This window comes from Rhinoderma darwinii, unplaced genomic scaffold (assembly GCF_050947455.1).
Source record: "Rhinoderma darwinii isolate aRhiDar2 unplaced genomic scaffold, aRhiDar2.hap1 Scaffold_906, whole genome shotgun sequence".
Taxonomy (NCBI): Eukaryota; Metazoa; Chordata; class Amphibia; order Anura; family Rhinodermatidae; genus Rhinoderma; species Rhinoderma darwinii.
This window is the reverse complement of record NW_027464478.1, coordinates 70,888-90,935: the sequence shown is the minus strand read 5'-3', so window position 1 is coordinate 90,935 and position 20,048 is coordinate 70,888. Positions and strand designations below refer to the sequence as shown.

Below are 20,048 nucleotides of genomic sequence, written 5' to 3'. Positions count from 1 at the left end.
TGATGCAGCACAACAGTCAAATAGTGGAGTGGAGTAGGGGAACAGCAAACAGCCAATAAAGCAGCCCGCCCGCTCGCCTGCCCGCCACAATGGACCTACCTGTGTACACTAGATGGATGTGATGGAATGTACTGTCGTCCCTACATTTCAAGAAGAAGTAAGAATTGCAGTTGCAACAAAGCCTTGCTTGCCTACAAAGAGAGCAGCAATTTGGATTTGTTACTATGTTACCTAGAAGAATAACAAACTGTGCAAGGATGGAGGTTGTAGGAGCAAGGAGAAGTTGTCTGTAAAGTTGGTGGATGCCTATTTTCCATTTTGCAGTCCCTTGTCTCCCTCTTGTGGCCTCCTGGAGGCAACTAGCTGTGCAAAAAAAAGACAGCCTGGCGGCCGGCTGTTGCAGTGTTGCCCTCTCAGGCAACACTGAGTGACTGACTGAGCCTCACCGTCTTATATAAAGTTCAGACGGAACTTTGCACGTGTCATAGTGGAGCCCTCAGGATTCCAGAGCCAGCTTTCTGACATCATAATGGGGCCTCAGAGATAAAAGCCTGGGCCCAGGCAGTGTTGATCAGTGCTGCTCAGCAGGCAGCACTGGACTGGACTGGATTACAGCTGATACAAGGTGTGAAGGAACAAGGGGTGGCTGTGGGCATGCACTTGCTGCCGCTGCCAGTGTTTATCTGCATGGCAGCAGGGCATTTGGGCGTTGCCAGGAAGGCGTTTTTATGTAGATTCCTCCTCTTTCAGCACTGCATTGTGGTGCAAGCAAAAGAAGCAAATCCTGTCTGGCTTCCTCTCCGGCCTTTATTCACCTCCCGTGTAGCTGTGAGTGTGTGAGCCTGCAGGGCCCCATGGAATTGCCTAGAAGTAGGCTGAATCGCTGCAAGGGCTGAACAGCAGTATCGGGCAGGCTCGGGCAACGCGCGGCCCGTTCGGGTTATCGCTTCTCGGCCTTTTGGCTAAGATCAAGTGTAGTATCTGTTCTTATCAGTTTAATATCTGATACGTCCCCTATCTGGGGACCATATATTAAATGGATTTTTAGAACAGGGAGATGGAAATAGAGCTTGCTCTGTCCACTCCACGCATTGACCTGGTATTGCAGTATTTCCAGGACCGGTGCACCCTTTCCTTATGTGTTGACTAAAAGCAGATTCCAAAAGTGTTTTTTGTCTTTGCTATTGTTTCTGTCTTTCTGAAGGGATCTCCCCTTTTAATCCCATTATTTCAACACCTGTTGGACAATGCATGAGTGATAATGAGCTCATTGATTAAATGCAATTAATGAATAGATTGCCACCTCTTGTTGTGTGTCGTCTGTGTTTCTGTGTTTCCGGCATTTCACATTGGAACACCTCATTCACCTTCCTTGTCTTCTCTCCGCCCTCCCTTTTAGGTAAGTTAAAGAGCTGCACCTGAGCCAGCCACTGATTGATTGATTGATTGATTGATTGATTGATTGATTGATTGATTGATTGATGCAGCACAACAGTCAAATAGTGGAGTGGAGTAGGGGAACAGCAAACAGCCAATAAAGCAGCCCGCCCGCTCGCCTGCCCGCCACAATGGACCTACCTGTGTACACTAGATGGATGTGATGGAATGTACTGTCGTCCCTACATTTCAAGAAGAAGTAAGAATTGCAGTTGCAACAAAGCCTTGCTTGCCTACAAAGAGAGCAGCAATTTGGATTTGTTACTATGTTACCTAGAAGAATAACAAACTGTGCAAGGATGGAGGTTGTAGGAGCAAGGAGAAGTTGTCTGTAAAGTTGGTGGATGCCTATTTTCCATTTTGCAGTCCCTTGTCTCCCTCTTGTGGCCTCCTGGAGGCAACTAGCTGTGCAAAAAAAAGACAGCCTGGCGGCCGGCTGTTGCAGTGTTGCCCTCTCAGGCAACACTGAGTGACTGACTGAGCCTCACCGTCTTATATAAAGTTCAGACGGAACTTTGCACGTGTCATAGTGGAGCCCTCAGGATTCCAGAGCCAGCTTTCTGACATCATAATGGGGCCTCAGAGATAAAAGCCTGGGCCCAGGCAGTGTTGGTCAGTGCTGCTCAGCAGGCAGCACTGGACTGGACTGGATTACAGCTGATACAAGGTGTGAAGGAACAAGGGGTGGCTGTGGGCATGCACTTGCTGCCGCTGCCAGTGTTTATCTGCATGGCAGCAGGGCATTTGGGCGTTGCCAGGAAGGCGTTTTTATGTAGATTCCTCCTCTTTCAGCACTGCATTGTGGTGCAAGCAAAAGAAGCAAATCCTGTCTGGCTTCCTCTCCGGCCTTTATTCACCTCCCGTGTAGCTGTGAGTGTGTGAGCCTGCAAGGCCCCATGGAATTGCCTAGAAGTAGGCTGAATCGCTGCAAGGGCTGAACAGCAGTATCGGGCAGCCTCGGGCAACGCGCGGCCCGTTCGGGTTATCGCTTCTCGGCCTTTTGGCTAAGATCAAGTGTAGTATCTGTTCTTATCAGTTTAATATCTGATACGTCCCCTATCTGGGGACCATATATTAAATGGATTTTTAGAACAGGGAGATGGAAATAGAGCTTGCTCTGTCCACTCCACGCATTGACCTGGTATTGCAGTATTTCCAGGACCGGTGCACCATTTCCTTATGTGTTGACTAAAAGCAGATTCCAAAAGTGTTTTTTGTCTTTGCTATTGTTTCTGTCTTTCTGAAGGGATCTCCCCTTTTAATCCCATTATTTCAACACCTGTTGGACAATGCATGAGTGATAATGAGCTCATTGATTAAATGCAATTAATGAATAGATTGCCACCTCTTGTTGTGTGTCGTCTGTGTTTCTGTGTTTCCGGCATTTCACATTGGAACACCTCATTCACCTTCCTTGTCTTCTCTCCGCCCTCCCTTTTAGGTAAGTTAAAGAGCTGCACCTGAGCCAGCCACTGATTGATTGATTGATTGATTGATTGATTGATTGATTGATTGATTGATTGATGCAGCACAACAGTCAAATAGTGGAGTGGAGTAGGGGAACAGCAAACAGCCAATAAAGCAGCCCGCCCGCTCGCCTGCCCGCCACAATGGACCTACCTGTGTACACTAGATGGATGTGATGGAATGTACTGTCGTCCCTACATTTCAAGAAGAAGTAAGAATTGCAGTTGCAACAAAGCCTTGCTTGCCTACAAAGAGAGCAGCAATTTGGATTTGTTACTATGTTACCTAGAAGAATAACAAACTGTGCAAGGATGGAGGTTGTAGGAGCAAGGAGAAGTTGTCTGTAAAGTTGGTGGATGCCTATTTTCCATTTTGCAGTCCCTTGTCTCCCTCTTGTGGCCTCCTGGAGGCAACTAGCTGTGCAAAAAAAAGACAGCCTGGCGGCCGGCTGTTGCAGTGTTGCCCTCTCAGGCAACACTGAGTGACTGACTGAGCCTCACCGTCTTATATAAAGTTCAGACGGAACTTTGCACGTGTCATAGTGGAGCCCTCAGGATTCCAGAGCCAGCTTTCTGACATCATAATGGGGCCTCAGAGATAAAAGCCTGGGCCCAGGCAGTGTTGGTCAGTGCTGCTCAGCAGGCAGCACTGGACTGGACTGGATTACAGCTGATACAAGGTGTGAAGGAACAAGGGGTGGCTGTGGGCATGCACTTGCTGCCGCTGCCAGTGTTTATCTGCATGGCAGCAGGGCATTTGGGCGTTGCCAGGAAGGCGTTTTTATGTAGATTCCTCCTCTTTCAGCACTGCATTGTGGTGCAAGCAAAAGAAGCAAATCCTGTCTGGCTTCCTCTCCGGCCTTTATTCACCTCCCGTGTAGCTGTGAGTGTGTGAGCCTGCAGGGCCCCATGGAATTGCCTAGAAGTAGGCTGAATCGCTGCAAGGGCTGAACAGCAGTATCGGGCAGGCTCGGGCAACGCGCGGCCCGTTCGGGTTATCGCTTCTCGGCCTTTTGGCTAAGATCAAGTGTAGTATCTGTTCTTATCAGTTTAATATCTGATACGTCCCCTATCTGGGGACCATATATTAAATGGATTTTTAGAACAGGGAGATGGAAATAGAGCTTGCTCTGTCCACTCCACGCATTGACCTGGTATTGCAGTATTTCCAGGACCGGTGCACCCTTTCCTTATGTGTTGACTAAAAGCAGATTCCAAAAGTGTTTTTTGTCTTTGCTATTGTTTCTGTGATCTCCCCTTTTAATCCCATTATTTCAACACCTGTTGGACAATGCATGAGTGATAATGAGCTCATTGATTAAATGCAATTAATGAATAGATTGCCACCTCTTGTTGTGTGTCGTCTGTGTTTCTGTGTTTCCGGCATTTCACATTGGAACACCTCATTCACCTTCCTTGTCTTCTCTCCGCCCTCCCTTTTAGGTAAGTTAAAGAGCTGCACCTGAGCCAGCCACTGATTGATTGATTGATTGATTGATTGATTGATTGATTGATTGATTGATTGATTGATGCAGCACAACAGTCAAATAGTGGAGTGGAGTAGGGGAACAGCAAACAGCCAATAAAGCAGCCCGCCCGCTCGCCTGCCCGCCACAATGGACCTACCTGTGTACACTAGATGGATGTGATGGAATGTACTGTCGTCCCTACATTTCAAGAAGAAGTAAGAATTGCAGTTGCAACAAAGCCTTGCTTGCCTACAAAGAGAGCAGCAATTTGGATTTGTTACTATGTTACCTAGAAGAATAACAAACTGTGCAAGGATGGAGGTTGTAGGAGCAAGGAGAAGTTGTCTGTAAAGTTGGTGGATGCCTATTTTCCATTTTGCAGTCCCTTGTCTCCCTCTTGTGGCCTCCTGGAGGCAACTAGCTGTGCAAAAAAAAGACAGCCTGGCGGCCGGCTGTTGCAGTGTTGCCCTCTCAGGCAACACTGAGTGACTGACTGAGCCTCACCGTCTTATATAAAGTTCAGACGGAACTTTGCACGTGTCATAGTGGAGCCCTCAGGATTCCAGAGCCAGCTTTCTGACATCATAATGGGGCCTCAGAGATAAAAGCCTGGGCCCAGGCAGTGTTGGTCAGTGCTGCTCAGCAGGCAGCACTGGACTGGACTGGATTACAGCTGATACAAGGTGTGAAGGAACAAGGGGTGGCTGTGGGCATGCACTTGCTGCCGCTGCCAGTGTTTATCTGCATGGCAGCAGGGCATTTGGGCGTTGCCAGGAAGGCGTTTTTATGTAGATTCCTCCTCTTTCAGCACTGCATTGTGGTGCAAGCAAAAGAAGCAAATCCTGTCTGGCTTCCTCTCCGGCCTTTATTCACCTCCCGTGTAGCTGTGAGTGTGTGAGCCTGCAGGGCCCCATGGAATTGCCTAGAAGTAGGCTGAATCGCTGCAAGGGCTGAACAGCAGTATCGGGCAGGCTCGGGCAACGCGCGGCCCGTTCGGGTTATCGCTTCTCGGCCTTTTGGCTAAGATCAAGTGTAGTATCTGTTCTTATCAGTTTAATATCTGATACGTCCCCTATCTGGGGACCATATATTAAATGGATTTTTAGAACAGGGAGATGGAAATAGAGCTTGCTCTGTCCACTCCACGCATTGACCTGGTATTGCAGTATTTCCAGGACCGGTGCACCCTTTCCTTATGTGTTGACTAAAAGCAGATTCCAAAAGTGTTTTTTGTCTTTGCTATTGTTTCTGTCTTTCTGAAGGGATCTCCCCTTTTAATCCCATTATTTCAACACCTGTTGGACAATGCATGAGTGATAATGAGCTCATTGATTAAATGCAATTAATGAATAGATTGCCACCTCTTGTTGTGTGTCGTCTGTGTTTCTGTGTTTCCGGCATTTCACATTGGAACACCTCATTCACCTTCCTTGTCTTCTCTCCGCCCTCCCTTTTAGGTAAGTTAAAGAGCTGCACCTGAGCCAGCCACTGATTGATTGATTGATTGATTGATTGATTGATTGATTGATTGATGCAGCACAACAGTCAAATAGTGGAGTGGAGTAGGGGAACAGCAAACAGCCAATAAAGCAGCCCGCCCGCTCGCCTGCCCGCCACAATGGACCTACCTGTGTACACTAGATGGATGTGATGGAATGTACTGTCGTCCCTACATTTCAAGAAGAAGTAAGAATTGCAGTTGCAACAAAGCCTTGCTTGCCTACAAAGAGAGCAGCAATTTGGATTTGTTACTATGTTACCTAGAAGAATAACAAACTGTGCAAGGATGGAGGTTGTAGGAGCAAGGAGAAGTTGTCTGTAAAGTTGGTGGATGCCTATTTTCCATTTTGCAGTCCCTTGTCTCCCTCTTGTGGCCTCCTGGAGGCAACTAGCTGTGCAAAAAAAAGACAGCCTGGCGGCCGGCTGTTGCAGTGTTGCCCTCTCAGGCAACACTGAGTGACTGACTGAGCCTCACCGTCTTATATAAAGTTCAGACGGAACTTTGCACGTGTCATAGTGGAGCCCTCAGGATTCCAGAGCCAGCTTTCTGACATCATAATGGGGCCTCAGAGATAAAAGCCTGGGCCCAGGCAGTGTTGGTCAGTGCTGCTCAGCAGGCAGCACTGGACTGGACTGGATTACAGCTGATACAAGGTGTGAAGGAACAAGGGGTGGCTGTGGGCATGCACTTGCTGCCGCTGCCAGTGTTTATCTGCATGGCAGCAGGGCATTTGGGCGTTGCCAGGAAGGCGTTTTTATGTAGATTCCTCCTCTTTCAGCACTGCATTGTGGTGCAAGCAAAAGAAGCAAATCCTGTCTGGCTTCCTCTCCGGCCTTTATTCACCTCCCGTGTAGCTGTGAGTGTGTGAGCCTGCAGGGCCCCATGGAATTGCCTAGAAGTAGGCTGAATCGCTGCAAGGGCTGAACAGCAGTATCGGGCAGGCTCGGGCAACGCGCGGCCCGTTCGGGTTATCGCTTCTCGGCCTTTTGGCTAAGATCAAGTGTAGTATCTGTTCTTATCAGTTTAATATCTGATACGTCCCCTATCTGGGGACCATATATTAAATGGATTTTTAGAACAGGGAGATGGAAATAGAGCTTGCTCTGTCCACTCCACGCATTGACCTGGTATTGCAGTATTTCCAGGACCGGTGCACCCTTTCCTTATGTGTTGACTAAAAGCAGATTCCAAAAGTGTTTTTTGTCTTTGCTATTGTTTCTGTCTTTCTGAAGGGATCTCCCCTTTTAATCCCATTATTTCAACACCTGTTGGACAATGCATGAGTGATAATGAGCTCATTGATTAAATGCAATTAATGAATAGATTGCCACCTCTTGTTGTGTGTCGTCTGTGTTTCTGTGTTTCCGGCATTTCACATTGGAACACCTCATTCACCTTCCTTGTCTTCTCTCCGCCCTCCCTTTTAGGTAAGTTAAAGAGCTGCACCTGAGCCAGCCACTGATTGATTGATTGATTGATTGATTGATTGATTGATTGATTGATTGATGCAGCACAACAGTCAAATAGTGGAGTGGAGTAGGGGAACAGCAAACAGCCAATAAAGCAGCCCGCCCGCTCGCCTGCCCGCCACAATGGACCTACCTGTGTACACTAGATGGATGTGATGGAATGTACTGTCGTCCCTACATTTCAAGAAGAAGTAAGAATTGCAGTTGCAACAAAGCCTTGCTTGCCTACAAAGAGAGCAGCAATTTGGATTTGTTACTATGTTACCTAGAAGAATAACAAACTGTGCAAGGATGGAGGTTGTAGGAGCAAGGAGAAGTTGTCTGTAAAGTTGGTGGATGCCTATTTTCCATTTTGCAGTCCCTTGTCTCCCTCTTGTGGCCTCCTGGAGGCAACTAGCTGTGCAAAAAAAAGACAGCCTGGCGGCCGGCTGTTGCAGTGTTGCCCTCTCAGGCAACACTGAGTGACTGACTGAGCCTCACCGTCTTATATAAAGTTCAGACGGAACTTTGCACGTGTCATAGTGGAGCCCTCAGGATTCCAGAGCCAGCTTTCTGACATCATAATGGGGCCTCAGAGATAAAAGCCTGGGCCCAGGCAGTGTTGGTCAGTGCTGCTCAGCAGGCAGCACTGGACTGGACTGGATTACAGCTGATACAAGGTGTGAAGGAACAAGGGGTGGCTGTGGGCATGCACTTGCTGCCGCTGCCAGTGTTTATCTGCATGGCAGCAGGGCATTTGGGCGTTGCCAGGAAGGCGTTTTTATGTAGATTCCTCCTCTTTCAGCACTGCATTGTGGTGCAAGCAAAAGAAGCAAATCCTGTCTGGCTTCCTCTCCGGCCTTTATTCACCTCCCGTGTAGCTGTGAGTGTGTGAGCCTGCAGGGCCCCATGGAATTGCCTAGAAGTAGGCTGAATCGCTGCAAGGGCTGAACAGCAGTATCGGGCAGGCTCGGGCAACGCGCGGCCCGTTCGGGTTATCGCTTCTCGGCCTTTTGGCTAAGATCAAGTGTAGTATCTGTTCTTATCAGTTTAATATCTGATACGTCCCCTATCTGGGGACCATATATTAAATGGATTTTTAGAACAGGGAGATGGAAATAGAGCTTGCTCTGTCCACTCCACGCATTGACCTGGTATTGCAGTATTTCCAGGACCGGTGCACCCTTTCCTTATGTGTTGACTAAAAGCAGATTCCAAAAGTGTTTTTTGTCTTTGCTATTGTTTCTGTCTTTCTGAAGGGATCTCCCCTTTTAATCCCATTATTTCAACACCTGTTGGACAATGCATGAGTGATAATGAGCTCATTGATTAAATGCAATTAATGAATAGATTGCCACCTCTTGTTGTGTGTCGTCTGTGTTTCTGTGTTTCCGGCATTTCACATTGGAACACCTCATTCACCTTCCTTGTCTTCTCTCCGCCCTCCCTTTTAGGTAAGTTAAAGAGCTGCACCTGAGCCAGCCACTGATTGATTGATTGATTGATTGATTGATTGATTGATTGATGCAGCACAACAGTCAAATAGTGGAGTGGAGTAGGGGAACAGCAAACAGCCAATAAAGCAGCCCGCCCGCTCGCCTGCCCGCCACAATGGACCTACCTGTGTACACTAGATGGATGTGATGGAATGTACTGTCGTCCCTACATTTCAAGAAGAAGTAAGAATTGCAGTTGCAACAAAGCCTTGCTTGCCTACAAAGAGAGCAGCAATTTGGATTTGTTACTATGTTACCTAGAAGAATAACAAACTGTGCAAGGATGGAGGTTGTAGGAGCAAGGAGAAGTTGTCTGTAAAGTTGGTGGATGCCTATTTTCCATTTTGCAGTCCCTTGTCTCCCTCTTGTGGCCTCCTGGAGGCAACTAGCTGTGCAAAAAAAAGACAGCCTGGCGGCCGGCTGTTGCAGTGTTGCCCTCTCAGGCAACACTGAGTGACTGACTGAGCCTCACCGTCTTATATAAAGTTCAGACGGAACTTTGCACGTGTCATAGTGGAGCCCTCAGGATTCCAGAGCCAGCTTTCTGACATCATAATGGGGCCTCAGAGATAAAAGCCTGGGCCCAGGCAGTGTTGGTCAGTGCTGCTCAGCAGGCAGCACTGGACTGGACTGGATTACAGCTGATACAAGGTGTGAAGGAACAAGGGGTGGCTGTGGGCATGCACTTGCTGCCGCTGCCAGTGTTTATCTGCATGGCAGCAGGGCATTTGGGCGTTGCCAGGAAGGCGTTTTTATGTAGATTCCTCCTCTTTCAGCACTGCATTGTGGTGCAAGCAAAAGAAGCAAATCCTGTCTGGCTTCCTCTCCGGCCTTTATTCACCTCCCGTGTAGCTGTGAGTGTGTGAGCCTGCAGGGCCCCATGGAATTGCCTAGAAGTAGGCTGAATCGCTGCAAGGGCTGAACAGCAGTATCGGGCAGGCTCGGGCAACGCGCGGCCCGTTCGGGTTATCGCTTCTCGGCCTTTTGGCTAAGATCAAGTGTAGTATCTGTTCTTATCAGTTTAATATCTGATACGTCCCCTATCTGGGGACCATATATTAAATGGATTTTTAGAACAGGGAGATGGAAATAGAGCTTGCTCTGTCCACTCCACGCATTGACCTGGTATTGCAGTATTTCCAGGACCGGTGCACCCTTTCCTTATGTGTTGACTAAAAGCAGATTCCAAAAGTGTTTTTTGTCTTTGCTATTGTTTCTGTCTTTCTGAAGGGATCTCCCCTTTTAATCCCATTATTTCAACACCTGTTGGACAATGCATGAGTGATAATGAGCTCATTGATTAAATGCAATTAATGAATAGATTGCCACCTCTTGTTGTGTGTCGTCTGTGTTTCTGTGTTTCCGGCATTTCACATTGGAACACCTCATTCACCTTCCTTGTCTTCTCTCCGCCCTCCCTTTTAGGTAAGTTAAAGAGCTGCACCTGAGCCAGCCACTGATTGATTGATTGATTGATTGATTGATTGATTGATTGATTGATTGATTGATTGATGCAGCACAACAGTCAAATAGTGGAGTGGAGTAGGGGAACAGCAAACAGCCAATAAAGCAGCCCGCCCGCTCGCCTGCCCGCCACAATGGACCTACCTGTGTACACTAGATGGATGTGATGGAATGTACTGTCGTCCCTACATTTCAAGAAGAAGTAAGAATTGCAGTTGCAACAAAGCCTTGCTTGCCTACAAAGAGAGCAGCAATTTGGATTTGTTACTATGTTACCTAGAAGAATAACAAACTGTGCAAGGATGGAGGTTGTAGGAGCAAGGAGAAGTTGTCTGTAAAGTTGGTGGATGCCTATTTTCCATTTTGCAGTCCCTTGTCTCCCTCTTGTGGCCTCCTGGAGGCAACTAGCTGTGCAAAAAAAAGACAGCCTGGCGGCCGGCTGTTGCAGTGTTGCCCTCTCAGGCAACACTGAGTGACTGACTGAGCCTCACCGTCTTATATAAAGTTCAGACGGAACTTTGCACGTGTCATAGTGGAGCCCTCAGGATTCCAGAGCCAGCTTTCTGACATCATAATGGGGCCTCAGAGATAAAAGCCTGGGCCCAGGCAGTGTTGGTCAGTGCTGCTCAGCAGGCAGCACTGGACTGGACTGGATTACAGCTGATACAAGGTGTGAAGGAACAAGGGGTGGCTGTGGGCATGCACTTGCTGCCGCTGCCAGTGTTTATCTGCATGGCAGCAGGGCATTTGGGCGTTGCCAGGAAGGCGTTTTTATGTAGATTCCTCCTCTTTCAGCACTGCATTGTGGTGCAAGCAAAAGAAGCAAGTCCTGTCTGGCTTCCTCTCCGGCCTTTATTCACCTCCCGTGTAGCTGTGAGTGTGTGAGCCTGCAGGGCCCCATGGAATTGCCTAGAAGTAGGCTGAATCGCTGCAAGGGCTGAACAGCAGTATCGGGCAGGCTCGGGCAACGCGCGGCCCGTTCGGGTTATCGCTTCTCGGCCTTTTGGCTAAGATCAAGTGTAGTATCTGTTCTTATCAGTTTAATATCTGATACGTCCCCTATCTGGGGACCATATATTAAATGGATTTTTAGAACAGGGAGATGGAAATAGAGCTTGCTCTGTCCACTCCACGCATTGACCTGGTATTGCAGTATTTCCAGGACCGGTGCACCCTTTCCTTATGTGTTGACTAAAAGCAGATTCCAAAAGTGTTTTTTGTCTTTGCTATTGTTTCTGTCTTTCTGAAGGGATCTCCCCTTTTAATCCCATTATTTCAACACCTGTTGGACAATGCATGAGTGATAATGAGCTCATTGATTAAATGCAATTAATGAATAGATTGCCACCTCTTGTTGTGTGTCGTCTGTGTTTCTGTGTTTCCGGCATTTCACATTGGAACACCTCATTCACCTTCCTTGTCTTCTCTCCGCCCTCCCTTTTAGGTAAGTTAAAGAGCTGCACCTGAGCCAGCCACTGATTGATTGATTGATTGATTGATTGATTGATTGATTGATTGATGCAGCACAACAGTCAAATAGTGGAGTGGAGTAGGGGAACAGCAAACAGCCAATAAAGCAGCCCGCCCGCTCGCCTGCCCGCCACAATGGACCTACCTGTGTACACTAGATGGATGTGATGGAATGTACTGTCGTCCCTACATTTCAAGAAGAAGTTAGAATTGCAGTTGCAACAAAGCCTTGCTTGCCTACAAAGAGAGCAGCAATTTGGATTTGTTACTATGTTACCTAGAAGAATAACAAACTGTGCAAGGATGGAGGTTGTAGGAGCAAGGAGAAGTTGTCTGTAAAGTTGGTGGATGCCTATTTTCCATTTTGCAGTCCCTTGTCTCCCTCTTGTGGCCTCCTGGAGGCAACTAGCTGTGCAAAAAAAAGACAGCCTGGCGGCCGGCTGTTGCAGTGTTGCCCTCTCAGGCAACACTGAGTGACTGACTGAGCCTCACCGTCTTATATAAAGTTCAGACGGAACTTTGCACGTGTCATAGTGGAGCCCTCAGGATTCCAGAGCCAGCTTTCTGACATCATAATGGGGCCTCAGAGATAAAAGCCTGGGCCCAGGCAGTGTTGGTCAGTGCTGCTCAGCAGGCAGCACTGGACTGGACTGGATTACAGCTGATACAAGGTGTGAAGGAACAAGGGGTGGCTGTGGGCATGCACTTGCTGCCGCTGCCAGTGTTTATCTGCATGGCAGCAGGGCATTTGGGCGTTGCCAGGAAGGCGTTTTTATGTAGATTCCTCCTCTTTCAGCACTGCATTGTGGTGCAAGCAAAAGAAGCAAATCCTGTCTGGCTTCCTCTCCGGCCTTTATTCACCTCCCGTGTAGCTGTGAGTGTGTGAGCCTGCAGGGCCCCATGGAATTGCCTAGAAGTAGGCTGAATCGCTGCAAGGGCTGAACAGCAGTATCGGGCAGGCTCGGGCAACGCGCGGCCCGTTCGGGTTATCGCTTCTCGGCCTTTTGGCTAAGATCAAGTGTAGTATCTGTTCTTATCAGTTTAATATCTGATACGTCCCCTATCTGGGGACCATATATTAAATGGATTTTTAGAACAGGGAGATGGAAATAGAGCTTGCTCTGTCCACTCCACGCATTGACCTGGTATTGCAGTATTTCCAGGACCGGTGCACCCTTTCCTTATGTGTTGACTAAAAGCAGATTCCAAAAGTGTTTTTTGTCTTTGCTATTGTTTCTGTCTTTCTGAAGGGATCTCCCCTTTTAATCCCATTATTTCAACACCTGTTGGACAATGCATGAGTGATAATGAGCTCATTGATTAAATGCAATTAATGAATAGATTGCCACCTCTTGTTGTGTGTCGTCTGTGTTTCTGTGTTTCCGGCATTTCACATTGGAACACCTCATTCACCTTCCTTGTCTTCTCTCCGCCCTCCCTTTTAGGTAAGTTAAAGAGCTGCACCTGAGCCAGCCACTGATTGATTGATTGATTGATTGATTGATTGATTGATTGATTGATTGATTGATTGATGCAGCACAACAGTCAAATAGTGGAGTGGAGTAGGGGAACAGCAAACAGCCAATAAAGCAGCCCGCCCGCTCGCCTGCCCGCCACAATGGACCTACCTGTGTACACTAGATGGATGTGATGGAATGTACTGTCGTCCCTACATTTCAAGAAGAAGTAAGAATTGCAGTTGCAACAAAGCCTTGCTTGCCTACAAAGAGAGCAGCAATTTGGATTTATTACTATGTTACCTAGAAGAATAACAAACTGTGCAAGGATGGATGTTGTAGGAGCAAGGAGAAGTTGTCTGTAAAGTTGGTGGATGCCTATTTTCCATTTTGCAGTCCCTTGTCTCCCTCTTGTGGCCTCCTGGAGGCAACTAGCTGTGCAAAAAAAAGACAGCCTGGCGGCCGGCTGTTGCAGTGTTGCCCTCTCAGGCAACACTGAGTGACTGACTGAGCCTCACCGTCTTATATAAAGTTCAGACGGAACATTGCACGTGTCATAGTGGAGCCCTCAGGATTCCAGAGCCAGCTTTCTGACATCATAATGGGGCCTCAGAGATAAAAGCCTGGGCCCAGGCAGTGTTGGTCAGTGCTGCTCAGCAGGCAGCACTGGACTGGACTGGATTACAGCTGATACAAGGTGTGAAGGAACAAGGGGTGGCTGTGGGCATGCACTTGCTGCCGCTGCCAGTGTTTATCTGCATGGCAGCAGGGCATTTGGGCGTTGCCAGGAAGGCGTTTTTATGTAGATTCCTCCTCTTTCAGCACTGCATTGTGGTGCAAGCAAAAGAAGCAAATCCTGTCTGGCTTCCTCTCCGGCCTTTATTCACCTCCCGTGTAGCTGTGAGTGTGTGAGCCTGCAGGGCCCCATGGAATTGCCTAGAAGTAGGCTGAATCGCTGCAAGGGCTGAACAGCAGTATCGGGCAGGCTCGGGCAACGCGCGGCCCGTTCGGGTTATCGCTTCTCGGCCTTTTGGCTAAGATCAAGTGTAGTATCTGTTCTTATCAGTTTAATATCTGATACGTCCCCTATCTGGGGACCATATATTAAATGGATTTTTAGAACAGGGAGATGGAAATAGAGCTTGCTCTGTCCACTCCACGCATTGACCTGGTATTGCAGTATTTCCAGGACCGGTGCACCCTTTCCTTATGTGTTGACTAAAAGCAGATTCCAAAAGTGTTTTTTGTCTTTGCTATTGTTTCTGTCTTTCTGAAGGGATCTCCCCTTTTAATCCCATTATTTCAACACCTGTTGGACAATGCATGAGTGATAATGAGCTCATTGATTAAATGCAATTAATGAATAGATTGCCACCTCTTGTTGTGTGTCGTCTGTGTTTCTGTGTTTCCGGCATTTCACATTGGAACACCTCATTCACCTTCCTTGTCTTCTCTCCGCCCTCCCTTTTAGGTAAGTTAAAGAGCTGCACCTGAGCCAGCCACTGATTGATTGATTGATTGATTGATTGATTGATTGATTGATTGATTGATGCAGCACAACAGTCAAATAGTGGAGTGGAGTAGGGGAACAGCAAACAGCCAATAAAGCAGCCCGCCCGCTCGCCTGCCCGCCACAATGGACCTACCTGTGTACACTAGATGGATGTGATGGAATGTACTGTCGTCCCTACATTTCAAGAAGAAGTAAGAATTGCAGTTGCAACAAAGCCTTGCTTGCCTACAAAGAGAGCAGCAATTTGGATTTGTTACTATGTTACCTAGAAGAATAACAAACTGTGCAAGGATGGAGGTTGTAGGAGCAAGGAGAAGTTGTCTGTAAAGTTGGTGGATGCCTATTTTCCATTTTGCAGTCCCTTGTCTCCCTCTTGTGGCCTCCTGGAGGCAACTAGCTGTGCAAAAAAAAGACAGCCTGGCGGCCGGCTGTTGCAGTGTTGCCCTCTCAGGCAACACTGAGTGACTGACTGAGCCTCACCGTCTTATATAAAGTTCAGACGGAACTTTGCACGTGTCATAGTGGAGCCCTCAGGATTCCAGAGCCAGCTTTCTGACATCATAATGGGGCCTCAGAGATAAAAGCCTGGGCCCAGGCAGTGTTGGTCAGTGCTGCTCAGCAGGCAGCACTGGACTGGACTGGATTACAGCTGATACAAGGTGTGAAGGAACAAGGGGTGGCTGTGGGCATGCACTTGCTGCCGCTGCCAGTGTTTATCTGCATGGCAGCAGGGCATTTGGGCGTTGCCAGGAAGGCGTTTTTATGTAGATTCCTCCTCTTTCAGCACTGCATTGTGGTGCAAGCAAAAGAAGCAAATCCTGTCTGGCTTCCTCTCCGGCCTTTATTCACCTCCCGTGTAGCTGTGAGTGTGTGAGCCTGCAGGGCCCCATGGAATTGCCTAGAAGTAGGCTGAATCGCTGCAAGGGCTGAACAGCAGTATCGGGCAGGCTCGGGCAACGCGCGGCCCGTTCGGGTTATCGCTTCTCGGCCTTTTGGCTAAGATCAAGTGTAGTATCTGTTCTTATCAGTTTAATATCTGATACGTCCCCTATCTGGGGACCATATATTAAATGGATTTTTAGAACAGGGAGATGGAAATAGAGCTTGCTCTGTCCACTCCACGCATTGACCTGGTATTGCAGTATTTCCAGGACCGGTGCACCCTTTCCTTATGTGTTGACTAAAAGCAGATTCCAAAAGTGTTTTTTGTCTTTGCTATTGTTTCTGTCTTTCTGAAGGGATCTCCCCTTTTAATCCCATTATTTCAACACCTGTTGGACAATGCATGAGTGATAATGAGCTCATTGATTAAATGCAATTAATGAATAGATTGCCACCTCTTGTTGTGTGTCGTCTGTGTTTCTGTGTTTCCGGCATTTCACATTGGAACACCTCATTCACCTTCCTTGTCTTCTCTCCGCCCTCCCTTTTAGGTAAGTTAAAGAGCTGCACCTGAGCCAGCCACTGATTGATTGATTGATTGATTGATTGATTGATTGATTGATTGATTGATTGATTGATTGATTGATTGATTGATGCAGCACAACAGTCAAATAGTGGAGTGGAGTAGGGGAACAGCAAACAGCCAATAAAGCAGCCCGCCCGCTCGCCTGCCCGCCACAATGGACCTACCTGTGTACACTAGATGGATGTGATGGAATGTACTGTCGTCCCTACATTTCAAGAAGAAGTAAGAATTGCAGTTGCAACAAAGCCTTGCTTGCCTACAAAGAGAGCAGCAATTTGGATTTGTTACTATGTTACCTAGAAGAATAACAAACTGTGCAAGGATGGATGTTGTAGGAGCAAGGAGAAGTTGTCTGTAAAGTTGGTGGATGCCTATTTTCCATTTTGCAGTCCCTTGTCTCCCTCTTGTGGCCTCCTGGAGGCAACTAGCTGTGCAAAAAAAAGACAGCCTGGCGGCCGGCTGTTGCAGTGTTGCCCTCTCAGGCAACACTGAGTGACTGACTGAGCCTCACCGTCTTATATAAAGTTCAGACGGAACTTTGCACGTGTCATAGTGGAGCCCTCAGGATTCCAGAGCCAGCTTTCTGACATCATAATGGGGCCTCAGAGATAAAAGCCTGGGCCCAGGCAGTGTTGGTCAGTGCTGCTCAGCAGGCAGCACTGGACTGGACTGGATTACAGCTGATACAAGGTGTGAAGGAACAAGGGGTGGCTGTGGGCATGCACTTGCTGCCGCTGCCAGTGTTTATCTGCATGGCAGCAGGGCATTTGGGCGTTGCCAGGAAGGCGTTTTTATGTAGATTCCTCCTCTTTCAGCACTGCATTGTGGTGCAAGCAAAAGAAGCAAATCCTGTCTGGCTTCCTCTCCGGCCTTTATTCACCTCCCGTGTAGCTGTGAGTGTGTGAGCCTGCAGGGCCCCATGGAATTGCCTAGAAGTAGGCTGAATCGCTGCAAGGGCTGAACAGCAGTATCGGGCAGGCTCGGGCAACGCGCGGCCCGTTCGGGTTATCGCTTCTCGGCCTTTTGGCTAAGATCAAGTGTAGTATCTGTTCTTATCAGTTTAATATCTGATACGTCCCCTATCTGGGGACCATATATTAAATGGATTTTTAGAACAGGGAGATGGAAATAGAGCTTGCTCTGTCCACTCCACGCATTGACCTGGTATTGCAGTATTTCCAGGACCGGTGCACCCTTTCCTTATGTGTTGACTAAAAGCAGATTCCAAAAGTGTTTTTTGTCTTTGCTATTGTTTCTGTCTTTCTGAAGGGATCTCCCCTTTTAATCCCATTATTTCAACACCTGTTGGACAATGCATGAGTGATAATGAGCTCATTGATTAAATGCAATTAATGAATAGATTGCCACCTCTTGTTGTGTGTCGTCTGTGTTTCTGTGTTTCCGGCATTTCACATTGGAGCACCTCATTCACCTTCCTTGTCTTCTCTCCGCCCTCCCTTTTAGGTAAGTTAAAGAGCTGCACCTGAGCCAGCCACTGATTGATTGATTGATTGATTGATTGATTGATTGATGCAGCACAACAGTCAAATAGTGGAGTGGAGTAGGGGAACAGCAAACAGCCAATAAAGCAGCCCGCCCGCTCGCCTGCCCGCCACAATGGACCTACCTGTGTACACTAGATGGATGTGATGGAATGTACTGTCGTCCCTACATTTCAAGAAGAAGTAAGAATTGCAGTTGCAACAAAGCCTTGCTTGCCTACAAAGAGAGCAGCAATTTGGATTTGTTACTATGTTACCTAGAAGAATAACAAACTGTGCAAGGATGGAGGTTGTAGGAGCAAGGAGAAGTTGTCTGTAAAGTTGGTGGATGCCTATTTTCCATTTTGCAGTCCCTTGTCTCCCTCTTGTGGCCTCCTGGAGGCAACTAGCTGTGCAAAAAAAAGACAGCCTGGCGGCCGGCTGTTGCAGTGTTGCCCTCTCAGGCAACACTGAGTGACTGACTGAGCCTCACCGTCTTATATAAAGTTCAGACGGAACTTTGCACGTGTCATAGTGGAGCCCTCAGGATTCCAGAGCCAGCTTTCTGACATCATAATGGGGCCTCAGAGATAAAAGCCTGGGCCCAGGCAGTGTTGGTCAGTGCTGCTCAGCAGGCAGCACTGGACTGGACTGGATTACAGCTGATACAAGGTGTGAAGGAACAAGGGGTGGCTGTGGGCATGCACTTGCTGCCGCTGCCAGTGTTTATCTGCATGGCAGCAGGGCATTTGGGCGTTGCCAGGAAGGCGTTTTTATGTAGATTCCTCCTCTTTCAGCACTGCATTGTGGTGCAAGCAAAAGAAGCAAATCCTGTCTGGCTTCCTCTCCGGCCTTTATTCACCTCCCGTGTAGCTGTGAGTGTGTGAGCCTGCAGGGCCCCATGGAATTGCCTAGAAGTAGGCTGAATCGCTGCAAGGGCTGAACAGCAGTATCGGGCAGGCTCGGGCAACGCGCGGCCCGTTCGGGTTATCGCTTCTCGGCCTTTTGGCTAAGATCAAGTGTAGTATCTGTTCTTATCAGTTTAATATCTGATACGTCCCCTATCTGGGGACCATATATTAAATGGATTTTTAGAACAGGGAGATGGAAATAGAGCTTGCTCTGTCCACTCCACGCATTGACCTGGTATTGCAGTATTTCCAGGACCGGTGCACCCTTTCCTTATGTGTTGACTAAAAGCAGATTCCAAAAGTGTTTTTTGTCTTTGCTATTGTTTCTGTCTTTCTGAAGGGATCTCCCCTTTTAATCCCATTATTTCAACACCTGTTGGACAATGCATGAGTGATAATGAGCTCATTGATTAAATGCAATTAATGAATAGATTGCCACCTCTTGTTGTGTGTCGTCTGTGTTTCTGTGTTTCCGGCATTTCACATTGGAACACCTCATTCACCTTCCTTGTCTTCTCTCCGCCCTCCCTTTTAGGTAAGTTAAAGAGCTGCACCTGAGCCAGCCACTGATTGATTGATTGATTGATTGATTGATTGATTGATTGATTGATTGATGCAGCACAACAGTCAAATAGTGGAGTGGAGTAGGGGAACAGCAAACAGCCAATAAAGCAGCCCGCCCGCTCGCCTGCCCGCCACAATGGACCTACCTGTGTACACTAGATGGATGTGATGGAATGTACTGTCGTCCCTACATTTCAAGAAGAAGTAAGAATTGCAGTTGCAACAAAGCCTTGCTTGCCTACAAAGAGAGCAGCAATTTGGATTTGTTACTATGTTACCTAGAAGAATAACAAACTGTGCAAGGATGGAGGTTGTAGGAGCAAGGAGAAGTTGTCTGTAAAGTTGGTGGATGCCTATTTTCCATTTTGCAGTCCCTTGTCTCCCTCTTGTGGCCTCCTGGAGGCAACTAGCTGTGCAAAAAAAAGACAGCCTGGCGGCCGGCTGTTGCAGTGTTGCCCTCTCAGGCAACACTGAGTGACTGACTGAGCCTCACCGTCTTATATAAAGTTCAGACGGAACTTTGCACGTGTCATAGTGGAGCCCTCAGGATTCCAGAGCCAGCTTTCTGACATCATAATGGGGCCTCAGAGATAAAAGCCTGGGCCCAGGCAGTGTTGGTCAGTGCTGCTCAGCAGGCAGCACTGGACTGGACTGGATTACAGCTGATACAAGGTGTGAAGGAACAAGGGGTGGCTGTGGGCATGCACTTGCTGCCGCTGCCAGTGTTTATCTGCATGGCAGCAGGGCATTTGGGCGTTGCCAGGAAGGCGTTTTTATGTAGATTCCTCCTCTTTCAGCACTGCATTGTGGTGCAAGCAAAAGAAGCAAATCCTGTCTGGCTTCCTCTCCGGCCTTTATTCACCTCCCGTGTAGCTGTGAGTGTGTGAGCCTGCAGGGCCCCAT

General features: G+C 47.9%; 13 non-coding genes across 13 annotated transcripts; all 13 read left to right on the top strand.

Annotated features, from left to right (window-relative positions):
* Positions 1–942: 942 nt before the first annotated feature.
* Positions 943–1,133, top strand: LOC142732357 (U2 spliceosomal RNA). Its single transcript, XR_012879554.1, has one exon. It is a non-coding gene; the product is annotated as a U2 spliceosomal RNA (small nuclear RNA).
* Positions 1,134–2,421: 1,288 nt separating this feature from the next.
* LOC142732373 (U2 spliceosomal RNA) lies at positions 2,422–2,612 on the top strand. The gene has a single exon (XR_012879569.1). It is a non-coding gene; the product is annotated as a U2 spliceosomal RNA (small nuclear RNA).
* Positions 2,613–3,900: 1,288 nt separating this feature from the next.
* On the top strand, positions 3,901–4,091 carry LOC142732355 (U2 spliceosomal RNA). The gene has a single exon (XR_012879553.1). It is a non-coding gene; the product is annotated as a U2 spliceosomal RNA (small nuclear RNA).
* A 1,281-nt stretch (positions 4,092–5,372) lies between these two features.
* Positions 5,373–5,563, top strand: LOC142732354 (U2 spliceosomal RNA). The gene has a single exon (XR_012879552.1). It is a non-coding gene; the product is annotated as a U2 spliceosomal RNA (small nuclear RNA).
* A 1,280-nt stretch (positions 5,564–6,843) lies between these two features.
* LOC142732353 (U2 spliceosomal RNA) lies at positions 6,844–7,034 on the top strand. Its single transcript, XR_012879551.1, has one exon. It is a non-coding gene; the product is annotated as a U2 spliceosomal RNA (small nuclear RNA).
* Positions 7,035–8,318: 1,284 nt separating this feature from the next.
* LOC142732352 (U2 spliceosomal RNA) lies at positions 8,319–8,509 on the top strand. Its single transcript, XR_012879550.1, has one exon. It is a non-coding gene; the product is annotated as a U2 spliceosomal RNA (small nuclear RNA).
* Positions 8,510–9,785: 1,276 nt separating this feature from the next.
* Positions 9,786–9,976, top strand: LOC142732430 (U2 spliceosomal RNA). Its single transcript, XR_012879621.1, has one exon. It is a non-coding gene; the product is annotated as a U2 spliceosomal RNA (small nuclear RNA).
* A 1,292-nt stretch (positions 9,977–11,268) lies between these two features.
* Positions 11,269–11,459, top strand: LOC142732429 (U2 spliceosomal RNA). Its single transcript, XR_012879620.1, has one exon. It is a non-coding gene; the product is annotated as a U2 spliceosomal RNA (small nuclear RNA).
* Positions 11,460–12,739: 1,280 nt separating this feature from the next.
* On the top strand, positions 12,740–12,930 carry LOC142732428 (U2 spliceosomal RNA). Its single transcript, XR_012879619.1, has one exon. It is a non-coding gene; the product is annotated as a U2 spliceosomal RNA (small nuclear RNA).
* Positions 12,931–14,222: 1,292 nt separating this feature from the next.
* Positions 14,223–14,413, top strand: LOC142732427 (U2 spliceosomal RNA). Its single transcript, XR_012879618.1, has one exon. It is a non-coding gene; the product is annotated as a U2 spliceosomal RNA (small nuclear RNA).
* Positions 14,414–15,697: 1,284 nt separating this feature from the next.
* Positions 15,698–15,888, top strand: LOC142732426 (U2 spliceosomal RNA). Its single transcript, XR_012879617.1, has one exon. It is a non-coding gene; the product is annotated as a U2 spliceosomal RNA (small nuclear RNA).
* Positions 15,889–17,196: 1,308 nt separating this feature from the next.
* LOC142732424 (U2 spliceosomal RNA) lies at positions 17,197–17,387 on the top strand. The gene has a single exon (XR_012879615.1). It is a non-coding gene; the product is annotated as a U2 spliceosomal RNA (small nuclear RNA).
* Positions 17,388–18,659: 1,272 nt separating this feature from the next.
* On the top strand, positions 18,660–18,850 carry LOC142732423 (U2 spliceosomal RNA). The gene has a single exon (XR_012879614.1). It is a non-coding gene; the product is annotated as a U2 spliceosomal RNA (small nuclear RNA).
* Positions 18,851–20,048: the final 1,198 nt, after the last annotated feature.